Here is a 10291-nt window from a genome sequence, read left to right on the forward strand (position 1 = left end):
AACAAAAACCCAACCTAAATTATTTCCAGTGTTAGTAATTCCCAAAATGCAAACAGTTTCCCACAACTGACCTATCTCAGACAAAAACACTAGCCCCGAGTTAAGAAAGCACCAACCTCTGTTTTAACTTGAATGACACCTTCCTCAGTCAGGGTGCTGGTCTCGATGACAGGAAATCCTTCAGCCTGCAAGTCTAGAAATATTTTCTGGAATACAAAGAAAAGAAGGGCAACATGCATTAATGTTTTGTGAATGGAAGTTGCAAACACTATTTGCTCAACAACTATGATTTGTTTTTAACTCTAAGAACAGTTTTAAGTTAATTTCTACAACAATCTTATATAATTAAAAATAAATAAATAAATACATAAGTGGAACAGCAGAGCCAGGTGGATCTCTGAGTTCAAGGCCAGCCTGGTTTAAAGTGAGGCTCTACAACAGTCAAAGCTACAGAGAAAAATGTTGCCTCAAAAATTAAACAAACAAACAAACCCCCACAGAATCAAACCGAATCAAAGTCAGAAGCTCTGTGGAATACTCTGTAAGATTTCCCCTACTCCCCAACTCCCAGCACTAGGGGTTAAACTCAGCTACAAGCAAGCTCCCACTGACCTATATCCACAAACTCAAGATGCAATTTCTCAGGAGGAAAAATGCAAAAGAAGAGGATGACCAACTTTTATTGTTTTGTTTTAAGAAGGCAGACCCTGGATTCGTAGTTCAGGCTGGCCTAGAACACATACACCATGTAATACAAGCTAGCTTCTGCCTCAGTCTCCCTGCTGGGATTTCTGAAGCACAGTTCCTCATGAAGACAGGACCAACTTTTCAAAAGACGTTTTCAATGCTATTCCTTATTTTAAAGTTTCTGCTATAATAGCCCAAGATAATTCTTCAGAAAATACAAAAATATTTGCTGTTTCATTTTGTGAATCACTAAGACTCTAAAGAAGGGACGCAATATGCTCTTCTCAAATGTTTACAACTACAAACCTCTCTCTAGCTTAGAGACGGGGGACCAACTTATAATAGACACTAAAAGTTCCCATGAACAAGGTCAACTTCTATTATCAAGGGTGTAGAGCATGATTTCAGCGAAAGCTAGGGTCTCTGAGCACAAATCCTGTCACTTAACAAAGAATGACCCGGGGTGTAAAACAGTCACTGTGACCCAGGGTGTAAGGCAGTCACTGTGACCCGGGGTGTAAGGCAGTCACTGAGTCCCCAGTCATGTGATAACTGTTGACTGTTACTACCATGTGACAACACACCAATGTTGAAGGACAGGCTCTATAGTGCAAGTGCTAAGCAAGCTGTACATTTCTACAGCATCCACTTCCCAATTCCTGTAACACCAATGACTGCAGGGTAGGCACTGTTTTCACTAGAGAGAATCAGAGACCAGAAAGATAACCTACAGTGATGTCAGCTCTCTACTAACAGCTGGCCAGTGACCAATTATCCAGGCAGTACCTTCACTAGCCAGACATGTGGGGCTCCACAGGGTGACTCCCTTTCCTACCACATTGCTGAGTAGTGAAGCTGGACCTGAGCTGACCCCAAAGCCTGAGCACCTGACCAGTTTGTTTCACTTGTAAGTCTCCCAGGCTCTGCCCACTCCCTTCCCGCCTCCTCCTCTCTTCAATGCCATATGGACTGACAAATTAAGATTATTTATAAGATATAAAGAGTTTTTGTTTCTCTGCTTTTCAAAATAAACTGATTCTCTGACATCAGTTAGGTAATTAGTAATTTAAAGAATATACGATCCTGCCAGCTGGAATGAGCAGACGGGAGGATAAAGAGTTCAAGGCCATCCTAACCTACATTAGTCCTGTCTTTAAATAAGTAAGTAGTCGAAAAAAAACCCCAAACTTGCTGTGTTCTGCCCTAAGAAGACAACTTAGGACAAACTAATGCTTCCCATGGACAGAAGTCCCTTCCACTCAGGAACCATCCACCTTGGTTTAAACATGACAAAAGATATAAAGATATATCCAGACAGCACTTTCAGTGTGCACTTGTCACCTGTGCAAACTCATACTGCTCCATACCCCAGGGGGTTGGACGAGGAGTCTATGAGCCCTAGGGTATTAATTTCTGACAAGCTACAGGTAAACATGAAGGGAACTTATACTCAGGATGGCAGTGAGAGCACTGTTCAAGTACCTGTCTCTCAAAGCATTTATCCTGAAAACTGTCTACTAAAAGGATTAAACTGTTTGAAAATTTTTGACTACCAATGCAGCCTACCTCATGGATAATGCTGGCAGACACTGAACTTAGAAGGTGTTCTCCCTTACTCACTTGCAAACTTACTTAGCTACAGATTCCACTATGTAATAAAGTAAGCCATATTTACACTCGTTCTAAAGAGAAACTTGTGGGAAATACTTCCCTAGAACATTTCATAGCCTAAGGCCTGGAAAAGATAAAAGTACACATGACTTGAGGTACCTGGCTTCCCCTTGGGTACCAATTTAAAAGCAGTCCTTTTCTAGGGAAGCACATTTCCCAATGGTTTAGTGTAGCAACCCCAGAACACAGGCGTTCCTACAGACTGGACACAGAGCAGGAGTCAGGAACCTACACTCCAGCTTTAATGTCCTGCCACTAAACCACTGAGGATCATCTTAGTTCTCGAATAGAAACCTGTTCTGGGAGCACTAAAAATCTTTCTAAAGGACAGTCAAAGGACTCACAGCTACTTTAAAATAAAGTATACATAATTAATGTATCAGTGACTTACCTGATCTTCTTCAGAAAGTTCAGCTATTCTCTTCACATCACATTTGTTTGCTACAACAATAAGAGGCTAGCAAGGAAGAAAGAAGTCACTACTTTCACACCATAGAATCATGTATAGAATAATGTATAGAATCATGTATAGAATCATGTATAGAATCATGTATAGAATCATGTACAGAATCATGTATAGAAGAATGTATAGAATCATGTATAGAATCATGTATAGAATCATGTACAGAATCATGTATAGAATCATGTATAGAATAATGTATAGAATAATGTATAGAATGTATAGAATCATTTATAGAATGTATAGAAGAATGTATAGAAGCATGTATAGAATCATGTATAGAATCATGTATAGAAGAATGTATAGAATCATGTATAGAACCATGTATAAAACCATGTATAGAGTCATGTAGTCCCTCTCCTTGTCCACGCCCTTGCTTTCTGCTATTTCCCTGACCCAAGCTGAAATCAATTACTGCTATAAAACACCAAGTGGAAAGTTCTATAAATAAACAACTTGTAAATAAAATGTGCTCCATCCTAAGCAGTGCAATGAAGTCTTGTCTTAGTGCTGCATTCCCACCAGGACACAGATCATCCCTTTGTCTGGCTTACTACTGTCTGTGCTACCAGGCAACCAGGTTTATGTAAGTTGTCACATCACTAACATCTATGGTCAAGGAACATAGAACGGCTCCAGTGGTCTTGGAACCCATTACCTATGAGTGAGAAGGGGCTACTACGTAAACTAAGCATTAGTTAGCACACTTACCTTGTTGATAAACAGGGGTCTGATATTCTGGAAGAGTTCTAATTGCTCCTTCAACCCATGTCCACACTGCTCAGACAAATCCATCACATACAGAACTGCAGCTCGGGGCTGGGCCAGGGCTGTGATGGCCTGCATCTCAATGGTGTTCTGATCCTCCAAAGGATGATCCAAAATCCCTGGAGTATCTACAACCTAACAACCAGGCTTCATTAACCGAAGTACACTCACTCCAAAGTGTCTTGGCTGTCCCAGAGTCACTCTCCTACATCCAAAACAGTTCTAACAAAACTAGTGTGTAAAATGCAACATTGAAAACTGCCCATAATAACCAAAGGAACAAGGGAAAAAAGTACTTATTTTTTAATAAGACAAAAACCCAATACAGGAGCTGGTATGGTGGCTCTCATCTGTAACTGCCATGAGTGTAAAACTAGAGTGACTACAGTGAGTGAGCTAAGGTCACCCTGACTAGAGAGACCCTGCCTGTCTCAAAAGAACAGATGCAGGCATCTAAGGAAACCCTGCAGAGTCCACTGAAGAGACATTGGCCCTGGGAGAAATGAGCCTTTTCTTCACATGGCTATCAAAACTGACAAACTCTCCCACCTCCTAAAGACTTGGCTACTTCATCATTTTTTTTAACTTTTTTTGTCTTTATTAAATTGAGTATTTCTTATTTACATTTCGAGTGTTATTTCCTTTCCCGGTTTCCAGGCCAACATCCCCCTAACCCCTCCCCTTCCCCTTCTTTATGGGTGTTCCCCTCCCCATCCTCCCCCCATTGCTGCCCTCCCCCCAACAATCACATTCAATGGGGGTTCAGTCTTAGCAGGACCCAGGGCTTCCCCTTCCACTGATGATCGTACTAGGATATTCACTGCTACTTATGAGGTCAGAGTTCAGAGTCAGTCCATGTATAGTCTTTAGGTAGTGGCTTAGTCCCTGGAAGCTCTGGTTGCTTGGCATTGTTGTTCATATGGGGTCTCAAGCCCCTTTAAGCTCTTCCAGTTCTTTCTCTGATTCCTTCAACGGGAGTCCTGTTCTCAGTTCAGTGGTTTGCTGCTGGCATTCGCCTCTGTATTTGCTGTATTCTGGCTGTGTCTCTCAGGAGCGATCTAAATCCGGCTCCTTATGTTGGGCTTTACCATTTATTATCCTTTGTAGCGCTGGATTTGTAGAAAGATATTGCGTAAATATGTTTTCGTCATGGAATATCTTGATTTCTCCATCTATGTTAATTGAGAGTTTTGCAGGATACAGTAACCTGGGCTGGCATTTGTGTTTTCTTAGGGTCTGTATGACATCTGTCCAGGATCTTCTGGCTTTCATAGTCTCTGGCGAAAAGTCTGGTGTGATTCTGATAGGTCTGCCTTTATATGTTACTTGACCTTTATCCCTTACTGCTTTTAATATTCTTTCTTTATTTTGTGCATTTTGAGTTTTGACTATTATGTGTTGGGAGGTGTTTCTTTTCTGGTCCAATCTATTTGGAGTTCTGTAGGCTTCTTGAATGCCTATGGGTATCTCTTTTTTTAGGTTAGGGAAGTTTTCTTCTATGATTTTGTTGAAGATATTTACTGGTCCTTTGAGCTGGGAGTCTTCACTCTCTTCTATACCTATTATCCTTAGGTTTGATCTTCTCATTGAGTCCTGGATTTCCTGTATGTTTTGGACCAGTAGCTTTTTCTGCTTTACATTATCTTTGACTGTTGAGTCGATGATTTCTATGGAATATTCTGCTCCTGAGATTCTCTCTTCTATCTCTTGTATTCTGTTGGTGATGCTTGTATCTATGGCTCCTTGTCTCTTCCTTTGGTTTTCTACATCCAGGGTTGTTTCCATGTGTTCTTTCTTGATTGCTTCTATTTCCATTTTTAATTCCTTCAATTCTTTGATTATTTTTTCCTGGAATTCTTTCAGGGATTTTTGTGATTCCTCTCCATAAGCTTCTACTTGTTTATTTATATTTTCTTGGAATTCTTTCAGGGATTTTTGTGATTCCTGTCTGTAGAGTTCTACTTGTTTATTTATGTTTTCCTGTGTTTCTGTAAGGGAGTTCTTCATGTCTTTCTTGAAGTCCTCCAGCATCATGATGAAGTGTGATTTTGAATCTAGATCTTGCTTTTCTGGTGTGTTTAGATATTCTGTGTTGGCTTTGGTGGGAGAATTGTGCTCGGATGATGCCATGTAGTCTTGGTTTCTGTTGCTTGGGTTCCTGCGCTTGCCTCTCGCCATCAGATTATCTCTAGTGTTACTTTGTTCTGCTATTTCTGACAGTGGCTAGACTGTCCTGTAAGCCTGTGTGTCAGGAGTGCTGTAGACCTGTTTTACTGTTTTCTTTCAGCCAGTTATGGGGACAGAGTGTTCTGCTTTGGGGCGTGTAGTTTTTCCTATCTACAGGTCTTCAGCTGTTCCTGTGGCCCTGTGTCTTGAGTTCACCAGGCAGGTCGCTTGGAGCTGGAAGGTTTGTCTTACCTGTGGTGCCAAGGCTCAAGTTTGCTCGTGGGGTGTTGCTTATGAGCTCTCCGAGGCGGAGGCATTCAGGAAGATCTTTGCCTCCCTTTCCGGGAGCTTCCGTGCACCAGGGTTCCAGATGGCATTTGGTGTTTTCCTCTGGAGTCAGAGATGTGGGCCGAGTGTAGACTCTTCTGGTTTCCCAGGCATGTCTGCCTCTCTGAAGGTTTAGCTTTCCCTCCCATGGGATTCGGGTGCAGAGAACTGTTTATCCGGTCAGTCCCTTCAGGTCAAAACCTTGTTTCTTATTTGCCTTTTGCCACTCTATTGAAGCCCTTCAACCTTTACAACAGTTTGATATCTACAAAGTTCACACTGGAGAAATGATGGTTAAATTACATAAAAGAAAAAAAAACCTCAAAGTTTTAATGAAGTTTATGATTTATTTGCATTGGTGTTTTTCCAGCATGTATGTCTGTGCGAGCATGTTAAATTCCCTGGAACTGGAGTTACAGACAGTTGTGAGTTGTCATGTAGTTGCTGGGACTTGAACCCAGGTCCCCTAGAAGAGCTGCCAGAGCTCTTAACTGCTGACCCATCTCTCCAACCCCAAGAAGCATCTATTTTCTGTTAAATATGAATGCCAAATACTTCCCTTCTGGGAATATTTCAACCATTCTGCTTCATGTTCAAATGGTGTCTGCTGAACCACACTGCCATCGGATCTTTCTGATCCAGCCACAAAAAAGCCAATGGTGGTTTTTGCCTTGGAAAGCATTCAAGGCCGGGCAGGGGAATGAATGCAAAGGTGAGCCAACCAGTGCAAACTACTCGTTCACTTTTAAAGAGGATGATGCCTAGGGACTGGGAGATGGTTCTGCAGACAAAAGCCATACAAGTCTGGTGAGCTGACTTCAGCCCTTGGATGTAGTGATGCACAGCTGTAATCTCAGATTTCCCAGGGTGACACAGGAGCACAGGCAGGAGACTTGGCCGGAAACTAGTGTGTAAGGAGAGAGACCCTGCCTCAAAACAAGAAGTACTTAGCTCTTCACTTTTTCTTCCTTTGTTTTGCAAAGGAAGGACAAGTTAGTACTTCAGGTCACCTTATAAATAGGAAACTATGTTCTATATATACGGTGACCTGACATAGAAAGTTTAGACTTTAAAATTTTTTTCCTATTTTATTTTATGTGTATGAGTGCTTTGCCTGCATGTTGTTTGTTTGTATGCATGCATGTAGGCTTGGATTTTGTCCAAAGTTCTTCAAGACCTCACCAGTCCATCTGAGTCCATGGAAGCAGCAAGCAGCAAGCAGCCTCCACAATATCATGAAAAGTACTTTGGTGAGTTTCTCTCTACAAAGTCATGACAAGCAAAGATCAGCAACAAGATGTAAGGTGAACCAATGCCAGAGACTCCTCCCACTGGCTGTGGGGTCATATTTCTATTCTTTCTAAACATCGTATGTCCTCTCGTGTGTTTGCTTCAGCAAAATATCCTTTCACCTATCTTCCCCAACAAAACATCATATGACATAACTGAGTTTCCAAAGAAACCATAAATTACCACTTTGTGTGTGTGTGTGTGTGTGTGTGTGTGTGTGTGTGTGTGTGTGTGTACATATATACCTGTAGAGATAAGAAGAGAACATTAGACCTCCTGGAGTTGGGTTGCAGGTGGTTGAGAACCACCACATATGAGTACTGAGAAACGAACTAGGGTCTTCTGCAAGACCAGCAAGTGCTCTTAATCTGGTGAGAATTTCTCCAGATCTAAAATTTAGACTTCTGGTTGTTGTGTGTTTGCCAAATAGCTATTAGAGTAAAGTATTTGCCTAGTGTATCCAAGGTCCTGAGTTTGGCATCTGCATAAAAAAGAAAGACAGGGAAAGATGGGTCAGGGGTGGAAAGGAAGTGAGGGGAGGTGGGGAAGAGAAAGAGGTATTATTCTTAGTACAGTGTCACTCAACTGGCATCACACTAATGGGAACTGTACCACAATTGGGGATGACTGAAACCCTCTGAGAACTTCTTTATCCAATAATCTATGTAACAAACACAAAGTAATAGACTTGTGTCGTAGGGTGATGAGACTCTCACTGTGATAAAACTCCAAAGAAACTTGGGGAGGAAAGGGTTTATTTAGGTTATGGTTCCAAGGAAATCAGGACAGGAACTGAAGCAGGAAAAGGGCCTGCAGAGAGGAGCTGATATGGAGACAATGGGGGGTGATTCTTACTGGCTTGTTTTTGATGACTCTCTCAACCTGCTTTCTTACAGAACCCCGGACCACCAGCCCAGGGATGGCACCACCCATAAGTTCTCAGTTCTCCACCATTAATCACTAATTTAAAAATGCCCTACAGCTTACCTACAGCCTGATTTTATGGAGGCATTTCTCAGGTGAGGCTCCCCTCTCTCTGATGACTCTAGCTTGTATCGAGTTGGCATAAAACTAGCCAGAACAACCCAATTTCGTTAAGGGATACCAGTTGAAAATAGATTCTTCAATAGATTTTTCAGTGGACCTAAGAGAACTAGACAACTCTGTGCAGCCACCATTCTGTCATTCACCAAGTACACAATGAACCATTTAACAAAGCCTTTGTTAACCTATCACCTTTGGTAACTCAGCATCTGAAAGTCAATGAGCCCTTGCTCCAGGTCCTATGCCTACACTGTTTTTTCCCTTTTGTTTAATTCACTGAAATACTAACTCTGCTGCCAAGTAAAGCTTGCTTTACTGCTCATTGTGTGCGTGTGATTTACATCAATACTAGGCTCTTTAGTTCCTCCTCCCATGTTTGCGAAACTTTTTTCATACTCAATAATTATCTTTATTTCTATGGGGATAAAATGTTCTAATCATAGCCACACAATAGGAAGTCACCTAGACTAAAATCACCTGGAAAGAAACATTAGGGCAAGCTGTACTTCAGGGTAATACACACACACACACACACACACACACACACGCACGCACACATGCACGCATCCACGCACACACATGCATGCATGCACGCAAATCTTAAAAAATATTTTCAAGGAAAACTTGACCTAGAATTTTTATAGCAAGTCGTAGGAACAGGGAAGACCTATCTTGAATCCACGAATATATTCTCAACAAGTCATCCTAAACTGACTTACTCCTGAGGTGAAAAGCTGGGAATGTAGATTTTAAAAAGTGACAGTTAAGGAGCTAAAGAAAGGGTTCAGTCAGTAAAGTGTCCTGCAAGAGCATGAAACCCCTGCACCCAGGTAACAAGCCAAGTGCAGCAGTGAGCACCTGTAAACCTGGTGACAATGCTGGGAGGAGGGGAGGGAAGGGGAGGGTGTCAGGCACACATTGGCTGGTCTGCCTAACGGAGTCACTGAGCTTCAGGCCCAGCGACAGATCTTGTCTCAATAAATAAGGCAGAGAGGAGAACAGTTGAAGGCAACAATGTCAGCATCTGGCCTCCAAACACATGCACACATCCACATGAATATGTACACATACACACACACACACACACACACACAGAGAGAGAGATAGAGACAGACAGACAGACAGACAGACAGACAGAGACAAACAGACAGAATAAGATGGGAGACCAGATTGGACTGTCTACTCTGGATAGCTGACTGTCTGGGTCCTGGGACAAGAAAGTGCATGTTCAGGGGCCAACAAATTAATTATTAATGTGTTCTATGTACACAGGGTGGTTTTTCCTCATTTTTCCATCTGAATATACTGTGAGACATAATGATTACAATAACAGGCAAGATGAAAACAAATGCATGTTCACTCAGATAGGACACCAATGACAGACCAAAGTATGAGTCCACCAGAATCCAGGTTGGTGACTCGGTGTGTTCATTTCCTTATGGAGCATGGGGCAAGGGTACATTACAAGAATTTGGGTGACTTCAAAATGGCTGAGTCCAGCAAACCACTGAACTGAGAATAGGACCCCCGTTGAAGGAATCAGAGAAAGAACTGGAAGAACTAGAAGGGGCTCGAGACCCCTTATGAACAACAATGTCAAGCAACTAGAGCTTCCAGGGACTAAGCCACTACCTAAAGACTATACATGGACTGACCCTGGACTCTGACCTCATAGGTAGCAATGAATATCCTAGTAAGAGCACCAGTGGAAGGGGTAGCTCTTGGTCCTGCTAAGACTGAACCCCCAGTGAACGTGATTGTTGGGGGGAGGGTGGTAATGGGGGGAGGGTTGGGAGGGGAACACCCATAAGGAAGGGGAGGGGGGAGGGGGATGTTTGCCTGGAAACCGGGAAAGGGAATAACACTCGAAATGTATAT

This window comes from Rattus norvegicus, unplaced genomic scaffold (assembly GCF_036323735.1).
Source record: "Rattus norvegicus strain BN/NHsdMcwi unplaced genomic scaffold, GRCr8 scaffold_2, whole genome shotgun sequence".
NCBI classification, from domain to species: domain Eukaryota; kingdom Metazoa; phylum Chordata; class Mammalia; order Rodentia; family Muridae; genus Rattus; species Rattus norvegicus.